The sequence below is a fragment of the Salvelinus sp. IW2-2015 genome, linkage group LG10, assembly GCF_002910315.2.
Source record: "Salvelinus sp. IW2-2015 linkage group LG10, ASM291031v2, whole genome shotgun sequence".
Classification (NCBI taxonomy): domain Eukaryota; kingdom Metazoa; phylum Chordata; class Actinopteri; order Salmoniformes; family Salmonidae; genus Salvelinus; species Salvelinus sp. IW2-2015.
In genome coordinates, this window is record NC_036850.1 from 11,032,928 (window position 1) to 11,048,031 (window position 15,104).

General features: G+C 44.8%; 1 pseudogene; it reads right to left on the reverse strand.

Moving 5' to 3' along the window:
- Positions 1-1,576: 1,576 nt before the first annotated feature.
- Positions 1,577-15,104, reverse strand: part of LOC111969271 (neural-cadherin-like) — a 224,035-nt pseudogene continuing 210,507 nt past the window's right edge.

Here is a 15,104-nt window from a genome sequence, read left to right on the forward strand (position 1 = left end):
AAATACATCCACAGGTACATCTCCAATTGACTCAAATTATGTCAATTAGCCTATCAGAAGTTTCTAAAGTCATGACATAATTTTCTGGAGTTTTCCATGCTCTGTAATTATAMKTGAAATAACCAGTCTGTAAACAATTGTTGGAGWAATTACWTGTGTCATKYACAAAGTAGATGTCCTAACAGACTTGCCAAAACTATAGTTAACAAGAAATGTGTGGAGTGGTTTAAAAACGAGTTTTAATGACTCCAACCTAAGTGTATGTAAACTTCAACTGTGTGTGTGTGTGTGTATATATATATATGTATATTATATGTATATTGAGAGTATTTTGTGTCGATAAAAAAAAAAAAATCCCACGTTGTAACACAATAAAGTGTGAAGAATTCCAAGGGGGTGAATGATGATATGATATGCACTGTAGTCTAAATCCTGATGTCAAAAAATTCAGGCTTAACAGGGAAATGTCAAATGATTCAATACTGTAAACGGTTAATGTGTGTTATTTTATGGCATATTGGCAATGTGGATTGCATCATGGTATTATTTAAATATGTAACAACTTTAGAGTATGAAAGTACCTTCAAAGTTGTCTATTTCATCTCTGTGTTGATGTCAAATGTGTCTGTTATTGAACCTAACAGTTGCTTGTAGTGCTGAAAAAGGAAATTAATCAACAAATGTACACCTCATTTTCATAGTTGTAGTTTGCATGATTTAAGCTTCATGTCAACTTGAGACTTTACAGGGCAAAATCTTAGAGGTTTAAATATCAAATAGGCATCATTTTGGGGATTGAATGCAGACTGATTACATTAATGTTTCCAATATTCTGTCGACCGCATCAGATATTGTACCATCTGGAAATCATTCAAAGTCATGATGACAATTTTCTTCATTACTTAACACTGTGTTTAAACTAGAAGACACCCCTCTGCTAATCTGGTGTTTGTGGTATTTCCTTTCCTATTGTTCTGTGTCTGTCTGTTCACCCAGTAAATGGGTTGGTCCTGTTTGACGTGCCAGTGGAGAAATTGCACTAGTTGGGGTAGCATATCATGTTTTATGATGTTTCATCTTCCTTGTGAATGCAGTTTGCCATTGATCAGTGTTCCATTTTCTCGTCGAAAGGGACTTTTTGTTTTCTGTTTTGTGTGAAGAAAAAAAAATATGTATTCACATGTGGTATTCTGCTGTCATCATTTGTCCGTTCTTTTKATGTTCACACCAAAAAATTCATTGCAAGACAGAATCTCCGTCATTGCATTTATTTGAAGTCCAAAAACAATATATTTTGCTTGAGGCTTTCACTTTCTTTCCTAGTCCTGTATAGCATAAACCAGGCATCATCAACTAGATTCAGCTGCGGGACGTTATTTATTTATATACTTGAGTGGATGGTCAGGGGGCAGGAACGTAATGACAAATCATTTGTAAATTGCAAATTGACTGCAAGAAGCCCAAACATATATTTCAAACCTTGCATACATTTGTATACGATCACAGACTATATTATGCGTGGGGATACTTGGGAATAGATTTCCAAAATTAAAATAATTTGGAGCTGATTTCCTGGTGTTTTTATATTTTTTTTATGTAAAACAATGACATTTTTGCTCAGAAAACTTGGAGCACAAAAATAAAACCACACGCGGGCCAAATACAGCCCGGGGGCCACCATTTGGAGAACCCTGCCATAAACTCACATCATGCTTAATGCAAACAATCAGGAAAATCACTAATTCAAATAAATGAATCTTTATTGAGAAAAAAGATTGATGCAAATACAAAACACCAAGATATCTATATTCAAAGCCGGTCATGATAATGATTTAAAAAAAGATAAGTTCACTTTTTCTTAAAGAAGCAGTACGTGATCCATAGTTCTTCCATTGACACATTAAAAAAGCAATGACTTTATCTTCCAATATACAAATGAGGTAAAAACATAAAATTCCACAATATGTTTGTATCCATTAGACAATGTTGAAGCCATTTATGATACAAATTAAAGTAGAATCTTTTCTCTCCAACCCAGAGAGAAATCCTGTGAATCCCAAACACAATCTTCACATTTTAATCATTATTATTTTTACTAGCTCCTCTATRARCCAGGTTCCTGGCCAACCGTGCTCGGAGGATGAATCAGAACTCCATCCCTTGAGGAGCTTTTGATGTCTATGAAAAAGCATTGCATTGCGGCAGCGCTCCGTTCCCTCACCTCCCTATCCTATTTTAAACTCACGTTGTTGCTGCCTTCAGAAAATTGGCACGTTTGAAATCCGTAATCAGAATGTCGACTTCTCAATCGACTTTTAAAACTCCCGTGATCCTTTGGTTTACAGCATGACAGCGCCGCCATCAACTCCCATTAGGATTAGTGCGCTGATGTGTTTTTAACACACTCCTACCCTTTACTGTTGTGCCGTCACGCTCAACATGCAGCGTCTCTGCACTGATTTTTTTTAAAAACTAAATCAAAATAATGAGAAGGGTGTGCTGATGCTACCTCGAAATACATGAAATACAATGTTGGTGTTTAGTCTATCGCAGAGGAAGGTAACATTACTTCTTATTTATTCCATTTGCTGTGCAACAAACCATTTCCAAAACCCTTTCTTGTCCCCTTCTCTACTCCCCATGGAGCTTCACAGCTCCTCACACAAGCACATTTAACTCAGAGTCCCGGAGGTGCTTTGAATCAGCACAAACTCTCCCTCCTTTCCGCCCCTCTGCATTCTTTGGCTAATTTCACCTCCACTCTCCACTCCTCTCTCAAAGGTGAACAACACAAATGCAGTGAACGCTGGCTTCTGAAGCGTTTTTAGTTTGGGCAGATTGGTCCTGGTTTATATGATAGGGGAGAACTGTTTGTGGGGGCATCATCCTCCAGCTTTGGGGAAGATAAATAGCTGAGCCCCACTGGGTGAGATCCTTAGTATGAATACCCATGTAGCTGGATCATTTCCCTTGGGCTCATACTGTTTACTGTGAACGCCCCCACCACCTCTTTAACACAACTGGTAAACACTCCCTTCCAGACATATATCAGTGAACACAGTCAACTATAACTGCCTCCACTATCACAACGCCATGGCAACAACAGCGAAGGTCAAAGGGTGTCCACTGTCAATTCTATAGGAGGCTTCGGCGCGACCCTCTCCACTTTTTTCACCTTGGACCGCCATTCACGATGAATTTGTCATTTGTATTCATAGCATGGTCCTCTGCTGCAATGGTGGTGTTCAGAATGTTTGGTATTCCTGAGAAAGAAGGTTAAAGCTGAGAAACAGAAAAGGCCCTTTCCTCAGCTCCTCTGTCCTTTCTTTTCTTCTCTCCAGCTTGATTTCGGAGCTCTCTTCCTCCGGTGAATATTAATGAATGGAGGGGAGAGTGAAGTGAATAGAAAACCAAATCAAGTAAGGAGAAGTTTAGGTATAACATACGAGCACAACTGTTAACTGTGACTGCACAACCAGCAAAGAGATTTTGGAAAGAAAGCCCACTGGAAGGCCACAGAAAAAATCTTCCTGTATCAAATGTCTAAGCAGTTTTTAAAACACTGATGTATCACAGACATAGAGAACAGAATATGGTATATCAAGGGCCAAGAGGTGCGAGGCAATCCTCACAATTCATTTCACTGACAAATATAATAACATTTTCACCCGAATTATTGTCAACCGCAAGCCACTGCAATAGGTCTGTGTGCCATGCTCGGTAAGTGCCATAATTAATCTGTCCGTGTCATTGATTGGCAGCTCCCATTATCCAGTGAACAGTGAGTCTCAGCTATAGGCCTGGTTAGGTTAACATCAGTCCCAGCCTCAGCCTCTCTCTAGGCCCGTTTAGAGAAAAAACCCTGTGGAGAATAAGTCACTCCCAGAGAGGAGAGAGGCCAAGCTCTCTATCAGTCTCTCTCTCCTTCCTGAACTTCTCTCTCTCCTCCTATGCTTCCAATTAGTTTCCTGTAGCTCTGTAGTTTCCTGCTGTTTGGTGGTCTCTGCAGCACGGTAGCTTGGTCGGTCTCCCTCAGCGTTCAGAGGTCGCTGGCCTCTGTCTTCTCGTAGAGGGCTTTGACTTTCTCAAAACGTGGGCCCCAATCCTTCAGGGAGTCTTGGCYCCTAGCCGTGTCCTCCTCCAGCCCGGCTGAGCTGAAGGAGCTGAGGGACCCGGCCAGCGAGCCTCCCCCCTCCGTGGAGAACACCTGCAGGGAGTCGAAGGGGGCCGACTCTGGGGCCTGGTCAGCGTCCCGGATGATCTCACACAGGTAGCGGGCCAGGTCCTGGCTGGAGAAGGACAGGCTCTTTCTGGCCAGCAGGAGGGGCCTGCTCTGGCCCTGGGCGGGGGTTCTGATGGGCGGCACGTCCCTCCGCAGGGTGGTGGTGAAGGAGGAGAGGGCGGTGTTGGCGCCCAACCTGCTAAGAGTGTCCTGGGGCTGGGGATGTTGGTGCTGGGTGTGGTGATGTTGGTGGATGGCCCTGGAGCGGCTGTACTGGACAGACTGGGCCGGACTGGGCTGGAGAGACTTCTGTAGCTCGGCCATATCATATGCATTCTACACACACACACACACACACAGAGGGAGAGAGGATGGAACGTCAAAATAGAGAATGGAAAGGAGGAACAAATGGACAGATGGAGCAATCGAGAGTATTTCGTATTTTATTAGGATCCCCATTAGCTGTTGCCAAGGCAGCAGCTTCTCTTCCCGGGATTCAAACAGAAATAAAACATCACATCATAGAGCGTGATGGTGAGTGAGGAGAAAAAAAGAGCAGAGCTTCCTCTGCATATGCTCTACCTGTCTACATTTACACTCTGTCTTCATTTTCTCCCTTAGTGAACGAAATCCAGATTAATTCTCTGCTAGTGGAGAGGTGACAGACCGTATTAGCCGAATACACTAAGTAATCTGAGGGAATGTGAAGGGGGCGAGGGGAGTGTTTCACTTCAACAGAGCACAGGGAAATATTGGACGAGGGCTAGAGAACATCCATTTTTATATAACACATAATCACTTCAACATTCATTTGATTCAGGCGAGACTGATTCACCCTCGTTACCACGGCAGCGCTTCACTCTGGAGAGATGGAAGCCTGGGCCCTGGAGGAAAAGAGGATGGAGGAATGGTAGAGTGGAGGAGTAAATGACACACGGGTGGGTGTGCTCTGTAATTGATTACCTCAAATAAAATGGTATTTGTCACATGCTCCGAATATAACAGGTGTAGACCTTACCGTGAAATGCTTACTCACAAGCTCTTAACCAACAATGCAGTTCAAGAAATAGAGTTAAGAAAATATTTATTGAATTAACTAAAGTAAAAAAAAAATCTAAAATCAAAAAGAAAATTACATAACAATAACAAGGCTATATACAGGGGGTACCAAGTCAATGTTCAGGGGTACAGGTTAGTCGAGGCCATTTGTAAAGTGGCTATGCATAGATAAACTCAGAGTAGCAGCAGTGTAAAAACAAAGGGGGGGGGGGGGGGGGGTTCAATGTAAATAGTCCGGTGGCCATTTGATTAATTGTTCAGCAGTTATGGCAGTTTTAAGCCATTAAGGAGCCTTTTGGTCCTAGACTTGACGCTATATAGGTCCTGAATGTCAGAAAGCTTGGCCCCAGTGATGTACTGGGCCGTATGCACTACCCTCTGAAGGTGTTGTCGTGCCCTCTTCACGACGGTCTTGGTGTGTTTGGATCATGATAGTTCGTTGGTGATGTGGACACCAAGGAACTTGAAACTCTCGACCCACTCCACTTCAGCCCCGTCGATGTTAATGGGGGCCTGTTCGGCCCTCCTTTTCCTGTAGTCCACGATCAGCTCTTTTGTCTTGCTCACATTAAGGGAGAGGTTGTTGTCCTGGCCTGACCTCCTCCCTATAGGCTTATCATTGTCRGTGATCAGGCCTAACACTGTTGTGTCGTCAGCGAACTTAATGATGGTGTTGGAGTTGTGCTTGGACACGCAGTCGTGGGTGAACAGGGAGTACAGGAGGGGACTAAGCACGCACCCCTGAGGGGCTCCAGTGTTGAGGATCAGCRTGGCAGATGTGCTACCTACCCTCACCACCTGGGGGCGGCCCGTCAGGAAGTCCAGGATCCAGTTGCAGAGGGAGGTGTTTAGTCCCAGGGTCCTTAGCTTAGAGATCAGCTTTGTGGGCACTATGGTGTTGAATGCTGAGCTGGAGGCAATGAACAGCATTCTCACATAGGTCCAGGTGGGAAAGGGCAKTGTGGAGAAAAGTGTGCAAAGCCTGTGTGCAGCTGCAGCTCTCACATCTAAAGATCCACCAGAGGACCTCTTAAAGGATTTCAGCATCACTGAGCATCTGATAATCACGTTATGTGTCATCGTGTGTAAGGAGTTCATGAATATACAAACACTCCACTAGTTGCTTTCTGGTTGGAGTAGGAGGTGAACCAGAGTGAGAAGGTGTTACAGTGGCATGGTGGGGAAGAKGAGTGTGCTTGAGCTAGTGTGTTACCCATAATGCCTAGCCTCCAATCCAACCTGAATTGTTTCACTTCACAAACTCAGTCTGGAACTGCCTTCATTGAAACCGTTTGTGACAAGGGACAAAAAGGCACACAAAGTATCACATTGTGTGTAAGTGTGTCGGAGACATAGATGTGTTAGCGCTTACCTGGTCCTCCTCTCCTCCTCCTTCCTCGTCGTAGTTGAGCACGTTCTCTCTGATGTCCTCCCAGCCGTCATGGTGAGCTGACACGTGGTAAACGCCCTCCTTTAGGCCCTTGTAGCTGCGCCAGCGGGTGTACAGGAAGATGCCCAGCAGCAGCACTAGGGGGCGGCGGAGAGCACAGAAAGAGGAAGAGACAGACGCACACAGAGAGAGAGAGAGAGAGAGAGAGAGAGAGAGAGAGAGAGAGAGGAGAGAGAGAGAGAGAGAGAGAGAGAGAGAGAGAGAGAGAGAGAGAGAGAGAGAGAGAGAGAAAGAGAGAAAGTTCCTGGTTCAGTTTGATTAGAAGTGACTGCGTGAACTGTTTCCACTGTGTTGATTTGACATTGCATTATCAGCATGATGGCTGTGCTGAGAGGCCTGACAGGTGGAGTGCTGGCTGACTGCTGGGACAGCTACTCAATAAGGTCTCTCTCTGCAGAGTTGCAAATGGTGTTCTCAAAATCAATCCTCCCCTATAGACTGCTGTGACCTTTAGAGTATATTATCTACCCATACAGTTCTTCTCCATAAATCTCTCTATACTGTACACCTCCCTCCCCCTTCCGTCACACCTTATTTGACTCAACCTCTCTGCTTTGATCATTCCTCAGATTTCTCTCTCTCTCTCTCTCTCTCTCCTTCGGTTTCTTCAAATTCCTTTTCTCTATCCCTCTCAATTGCCCTTATTTGTTATGGTTCTATCTGTTGATTGTTGTGTGCTCACCAATCATTAGTTTGATAAGGTGTCACTTAGCAAGGGGACCAGAGCGACAGGGTGAGACAGATCAAATTGAAATCTCCCAATTATCAGGGCAATCTCTGAGTGAACTCTCCATCTCCAGAAGTTAGGTACTGGTACCGGCAAAAAAAATCTATATCAATTTACGAACACAATGTTCACCCTCCTCGCACACGTGTCACAAGCAAATCAAGTCGCTTTTTAGAGGGCTTTGTAGCGCTGGGTCTATTGYACAGGAATATGCGATCCCATGTCTGTCTGTTACTCTATTACTCCTGTGAAATGTTACAATTGTCTTCAGACAAGACATGTTCATCTAGGTGAGAGTGAGGTGTTAAAAAAGCCTCAGAGATTGACACGTTTCTGTTCTTAGGTGTGGGAATAGGCTGCATATCAAGTTGTGTGATATCTCAAGACCACTGTCTCTAACTCTGAAACACAGTGTTTGTGTATGACGGTCTGTCATCACTTGGATTGAGAGTGTTGTGTGACTAAGACAAAGGTTTCTCTGAAGTTAGTTCAGGTCAGCTCTCATAGAGACTTCCCTATTTGGGTTGTGTGTCTTCAAAGGCCCTCTCCGATTTAGAAATGTGTGTCTGTTCTCTCCAGGAGTGGAACTGTTGCTCTGATTACCAAGCAGAGGAGGTCTGAGTGGCTGGCTAGCTGCAGTCTACCTCCACGCCTTTTTTCCTCTCTCCTCCTCTCTCCTCCTCTCGTATCAGAACCCTACCAAAGCCTGCACTATCGATTGCATCACCCAACTAATGACCTCACACAAGCTTCTCCATAACCCTAAGATAGACACATGCATCCCAATGTCTAACACACACCACCATCTATATACCAGGTTATGGAATATCCCAAAAGATGATTGATTCTGTCTGTACCACACTCGTTTAAAAATTCATAGACACTGTAACTGGCATGTGCATCATGCTGAGTCCTGTGATGCATTCATTTGGAGTAGAAAAAAAAGTAATCTCACTGAAGAATGTTTGTTTGTTTTTCTGCACCACTTGGGGTCTTTTTGAGTGGAAAAAAGTTGCAATTTACTAGTCAGGAAATACCTAATTATAAGACAAGTGTACAATTCCACCAGGAGCAAAGCAGACTGTTTTGTATACCGCATGGCAAAATAGTGAAACAGTTACATTTCTGATTTCAGCACTAATGCCTATTGTGTAATGATAGCTAGATTCTGTATACAGTAATGCATGAGGACAGTATATACTGTAGACTTTTCTTAGCTCAGACCCATATGAACGTGGATAAAGGAAGAAAAGCCTGTTTTCCTTTCTCCTCTGTTACACCATAGTGAGAGCATCCCCGTAGCAAGAGCATGGCGAGATGAGAATCTCAAAATAAATCAATCCTAGCCAATAATGAGCAGGCTCAAGGCCATCAAACTATAATGCTGTTTGCTGCAGCGGGCCTAGCAAAGCCTGCTCTCGCTCCGTCCATTCCTCATTCTATTACTAAGTGTCTGTGTCTTTCCATTTCTCTCTTCCTTTCTCTCATTCTCTCCCTTGTACCCCTAATCCCTTTCACTGTCTTTCGGTGTCTGTGTACCTCTCCCCTCCTTTCTCTGTCATTCTCTCTCACTGTATTTCTGTCCTCTCTCATTGACTCTCTCTCTCTGTCATTCTCTCTCACTGTATTTCTGTCCTCTCTCATTGACTCTCTCTCTCTCTCATTCTCTCTCACTGTATTTCTGTCCTCTCTCATTGACTCTCTCTCTCTGTCATTCTCTCTCACTGTATTTCTGTCCTCTCTCATTGACTCTCTCTACTCTGTCTTTTCTCTCTCGGCTGTATTTCTGTCCTCTTCTCAGTTGACTCTCCTCTCTCTGTCATTCTCTCTCACTGTATTTCTGTCCTCCTCTCATTGACTCTCTCTCTGTCATTCCTCTCTCACTGTATTTCTGTCCTCTCTCATTGACTCTCTCTCTCTGTCATTCTCTCTCACTGTATTTCTGTCCTCTCTCATTGACTCTCTCTCTGTCATTCTCTCTCACTGTATTTCTGTCCTCTCTCATTGACTCTCTCTCTGCTTCACTTTTTGCTCATCTCATACCTCTATTGGTTCCAGGTTATCACTCACTGGCTAAATGGTTTGCCATATAACCCTCATTCCATCCCTAGCAAAGAGCCAGCTGAGGCTCCAAACCCACCGTGTACTCTTAAAAAAGTTTTTCAAATGAGCTCCATGTAGAACACTTGGTGGAAAGGGTTCTACATGGAACCCAAACAGGTTCTTCAAAGGGTTCTCCTGTGGGGACAGCCAAATACCCTTCAAGGTTCTGGATAACACACTTTTTTTCTCTCGAAGAGAGCATAGTCTACTCTCACAGTCACTGTAAGAGACCACTGTGAATAGCAACAGGTCCAGAGGCACCATCAAAAGGCTCCAGCCAACATCGCCGTCCAACAGCTGTGGCATTTGTGCCTGTCACCGTGGTAACTAATCCAGATACAGGCAGGACAATAAAGAGGAGACATAAAAGAGGGATATTTTATTGAGTTGTATTCCTCTCTCTGACTGAGACTACTTTTTCAACCCCACCTCACAAACAGACTCAGACTTTAGGATGAAAAGCTAAACTAATCTGGAACCGTGTGCAGGACAGAAGGGATTAGGCCGCGTCTGCACTCACACGCACGCACACGCACGCACACACACACACACACACACACAAAAGCACACACACGTGAATACATACACACACACTGAGAAGTCAGACTGAACAGTCTGACCTCCCAGTGTGTGTATGTGTGTGTGTGTGTGTGTGTATGTATGTGTGTGTGTGTGTGTGTGTATGTATGTGTGTGTGCATGAGTGTGCATGTGTATTTGGTGGACGTCAGTGATCCAGAATTATCAGTCAACACCTTGAAACAGTGGAGAACCCAGCTGTTCCATTCCTTTCACCATGAATGTTCAGTGTGTAGCCTCACCTGCCAGTTGTACAGTCTTTTAGAACCTGTTGTTACACACACAGCTGGTAGACAACACTCAGTACCAGTGTAGTTAGCAACCAAAACATTCTCTCTGTAGCCATACAGCTTAATGATGGATAATGGAGATTGTATCTTGTTAGAGATCAATACGTTTTACATTTAGCCAATAACAGGTTTACTGTGAATTATTGAACAAACAATGTAGGATATGCAGACCTCAATCAACAAGCAGTTCAGTAACAAAGTAGGGAGAAGACACAACATAAATATGACTGATTAAAGACAAAGACACCTTAAGAACAAAGGTTGAATCAGAACAGCGGAAATGAGAGAGAAAGACGAGGATAGGAGTATGGAAAACAAATACGAAGAGGGTTTTGAGAATAGTGTTTAAATATGATTAAAATATCTTAWGSCACAGGGCTTAACATCGTGATAAAAGGATGCTTGTAATTCACAAGTCAATTCAAAAGTACATGRAATAGCATCCCTCTACTCTAACATTCGTCCGCTGAGTAAAATAGACTCTCACAAAAAATGTTTAGAAAAGTGATTCAGGTAGCAGTTGGTGATGTGACTTGCTATACGATTTCATGTAATAAAATATATTGAGAACTACATCAATCTCTACTCCAGATAAGACGCCGTGTGCGCTGCATTGTGTGGATTGCCCTGCCCATTGCGCTTCTAGTGTAGTGATTTGAGGTGCAATTTGGTGTAATAACCATTAATAGGATGATGTGTGTGAGGCCTCTCCATCTCTCCCTCTCTGTCAGACCCAGTGGTAGGTTCATTCAGAGTTCTGACTCACTATGTTTTAATAAGGAGCCCTGGCTGCGTTGAGAGGAGGCTGTAAGACACTGCTCGTCAATTCACTTCCACATCAGCAACCCTAAGACTTTTCACGGACACACAATCCCTCCAAACAGATCCTGGCATCACATGGCCCAAGCAATCCAGATCCATGGGTTCTTCTCGCGGACGGAGAGGATAGGCTGGCAACCACAGCCTGGTACCCAATCAGGTACCACTACTATGGAGTCAAAGAGGGATTTATTCTGTACATTCCAACATGTAGCGCGTTCTTTCTGTAATTCCTACTTCTGTACATTGTGGACTCTGTGCCTTTTGCATTTGTCTCTTGTCATTGAGGTCACTGGACAACCGTGAAACATCTGCAGACTAACAGACCGTACTCATACAGTAGATGACGTCATTCTACTGTAATCGTTGATCGTGCCCATGACGAGCCCTCTGGCACAGTGGTGTAAAGCCAGAGCATAAGCTCCTGTAGTCATAGGTTAGAGCCCGCTGGATGGCTAAGGGGCATACTGAGACATACAAACAAACATAGCCAGAGGAGAGGCTGCAAGTCTGCAAAAAACGAGGCATTATTGCCTATTCGCATTAGGGGAATATCACAAATATCGGAGGTATCTGGAGAGATGTCCTCTCTGTCCCTCGAGATAAGGCCCCTTGGCAGCACACACCCGGTGCACTACACTTGATATTATCGCTGTGGGTCTATGGGCCTAAGCAGATCATTTAGGGCTACACACTCATCTTTATTTATAGATCGATCATTGATCTAACAAGCTGGACCCTTTAACTGAGCCTGTAGCACCACCCTCCTACAAAGGAACACCGACTGCAGTCAAAAGGCATAGCTTATTCCCAACAAAAATCACTTTGCTTTTAGTCTACGACAGCAAAACTGAACATTKGGTAATTTTCACGGATGCAATTTGTCCCTCTCCAATACAGTTCTGGCAAGCTTTACTGAGATCTATTTTTCGGACAAGGAGAGCAGGCCTCCTGCTATTTCCTCACAGCTGTAGCTAGCTGAGAACGTGTGAGACAGTGGAGAGGTTCCTTCTGCATCCAGCGGAGGAGGGAGGTGGGTGAGAGGAGGAATTGGAGTGGGTGAGGAGGTGGAGGCGTATAGCGTTCGCATCATGCCATAAACCTATTAACCGTTAAGAAAAGGAAGCTTCAGAACGAGATGCTTTTGTTCGGCTTAATGTCAAGAGAGCCATAGCCCTTTACACTCCCAGTTATTCAACTGCTTGGATTCACTCCAAACAAACTGGATTGAATGCAGCTGGGAAGAAAACCTCTCTCTCGATACTGAAGTTGCTGTGAGTGGAATGCTTGGCTGATTGAAATTCTATCCAAAGCCATAGTGCATTGATCTCAAATTCTTTGGGCTTCGGTAAACAACACATTGTGCGCCTACAAATCAAGTAATTAACAAGTAAAAAGCAACAGTGGCTGTGGATGATCAAGGTCATGTTGCCTTTAAAATTAAGCAAAGGTACGAGAGGGGAAATTATCATTTGAGCTTAGCAATAGTTTTTGGTCTGCTTTGAGCGACGGCTAGAAGTTGAACGCCCGATGAGGATAGAGGTCAGGACAGCCGGAGACAGCCAGCGCATTAACACCTGATCTAGTGACGGACTATGACTGGCTGACACTAGATTGACCAAAAGGCATGTATCAAGGTGGACTACTGGGTACTGGTCAAAGATCAAAGGGACTCATTTTCACTGCCTGTTATAACTAGAGTATAAGCTGGACCTTGCTACCATAGCATGGTTCATACGCTGCCCACACACTGTCACTGTTAGACTGAGGCAATTTCTACTAGACCTGTCAATGGACTTACAGTACAGTGCTCTACCTCAGCAGACAAAATGATAGGGGAGATGGACACGACAAGAGGTTGAATGGGAAGAGGAGAAGAGTCAAGAGGGAGGATTTGATGTCCAGTGTTACCATGGAGATGACACAGACAGACGGACAGACGGACAGGCAGGCGGGCGGTCGATCACCAGAGCCAGAGCAGGCAGTAGTTGGTATAGCTGGCTATCAGAGCCAGAGCAGGCAGTAGTTGGTATAGCTACCTATCAGAGCCAGAACAGGCAGTAGTTGGTATAGCTACCTAGCAGAGCCAGAGCAGGCAGTACATTTACATTTAAGTCATTTAGCTGACGCTCTTATCCAGAGCGACTTACAAATTGGAAAGTTCATACATATTCATCCTGGTCCCCCCCGTGGGGAATGAACCCACAACCCTGGCGTTGCAAGCGCCATGCTCTACCAACTGAGCCACACGGGACCGTGGTAGTTGGTATAGCTACCTAGCAGAGCCAGAGCAGGCAGTAGTTGGTATAGCTAGCTATCAGAGCCAAGAGGCCAGTAAGTTGGTATAGTACCTATCAGAGCCAGGCAGGCAGTAGTTGTATACGCTAGCTATCAAGCCAAAGGCAGGCAGTAGTTGTATAGCTACCTATCAAGAGACAGAGAGGCAGTAGTTGGTATAGCTAACTAGCGTAAGCCAGAGCAGGCAGTAGTTTGGAAGCTAGCTATCCAGAGTCCAGAGCAGGCAGTAGTTGGCTATATGCTACCATAGCAGACCAGAGCAAGGCGTAGTTGGTATAAGCTACCTAGCAGAAGCCAGAGCAGGCACAGTAGTTTGGTACTAGCTACCTATCAGAGACATTGAGCAGCGCAGTAGTTTGGGTATAGGCGTACCTGGCAAGCCAGAGCAGGGAGTAGTTTGGTATAGCTAAGCTATCAGAGCCAGAGCAGTGGCAGTAGTTGGTATAGCTACCTATCCAGGCCGAGCAGGCAGAGTTGGTATAGCTACCTAGCAGAGACAAGACCAGGCAGTAGTTGGTATACGCTACCTATCAGGCCAGAGCAGGCAGTAGTTGTATGGCTTGGCTATTCCAGAGCCCAGAGCAGGAGTAGTTGTTAATATAGCTGGCCTATCAGAGCCGACGCAGGCAGTAGTTTGGGGGGTTTTTTTTTATAGCTAGCTATTCAGAGCCAGAGCAGGCAGTAGTTGGTATAGCCTCGCTATCCAGAAGCCACGAGCGCAGGCAGTAGTTCTGGTAAAGCTACCTTACTCAGAGCCAGAGCAGGCAGTAGTTGGTAATACGCTAACGCTTAACCAGTAGCATCATAGGTTATCCGCTAACTCGAGCAAGAGCAGGCCAGTAAGTTGGTATAGCTACCTAGCAGAGCCAGAGCAGGCAATAGTTGGTATATGCTAGCCATACAAGAGCCAGACAGGCATGTGATCATAGTATGAGACGACACTAGTTGGTATGCTACCTAGCAGAGCCAGAAGCAGGCAGTAGTTGGTATATAGCTACCTACAGAGCAGAGCAAGGCAGTAGTTGGATATAGCTACCATAGCAGAGCCAGAAGCAGCAGTAGTTGGTATAAGCTACTATCAGAGCCCAAGCAGGCAGTAGTTGGTATAGCTAGCTATCAGAGCAGAACAGCAGGCAAAGTAGTTGGTAATAGCTACACCTAGCAGAGACAGAGCAGGCAGTAGTTGGTATAAGCTACCTACAGAGCAGACAGGCAAGTAGTTGGTAGTAGTCGAGTAGCTACTCAGAGCCAGAGGCAGGAGTAGTTGGTATAGGCGTACGCTACCAGAGCCAGAGCAGGCAAGGTAGTTGGTAATCAGGCTAGCCTATCAAGAGACAGAGCAGGCAGTAGTGGTAAATACACCCTAGTCTATCAGAGCCAGAGCAGGCAGTAGTTGGAATAGCTTACCCTAAGCCAGAGACAGAGCAGGCAGTAGTTGTATAGCTACCTATCAGAGGACAGAGAAGCAAGGGCGTAGTTGGTATTAAGCTACCCACCTAGCAGAGAACCAATGAAAGCTGAGATCCCAAATGGCGGAAGGAGCTGAAGCTCAGATCCC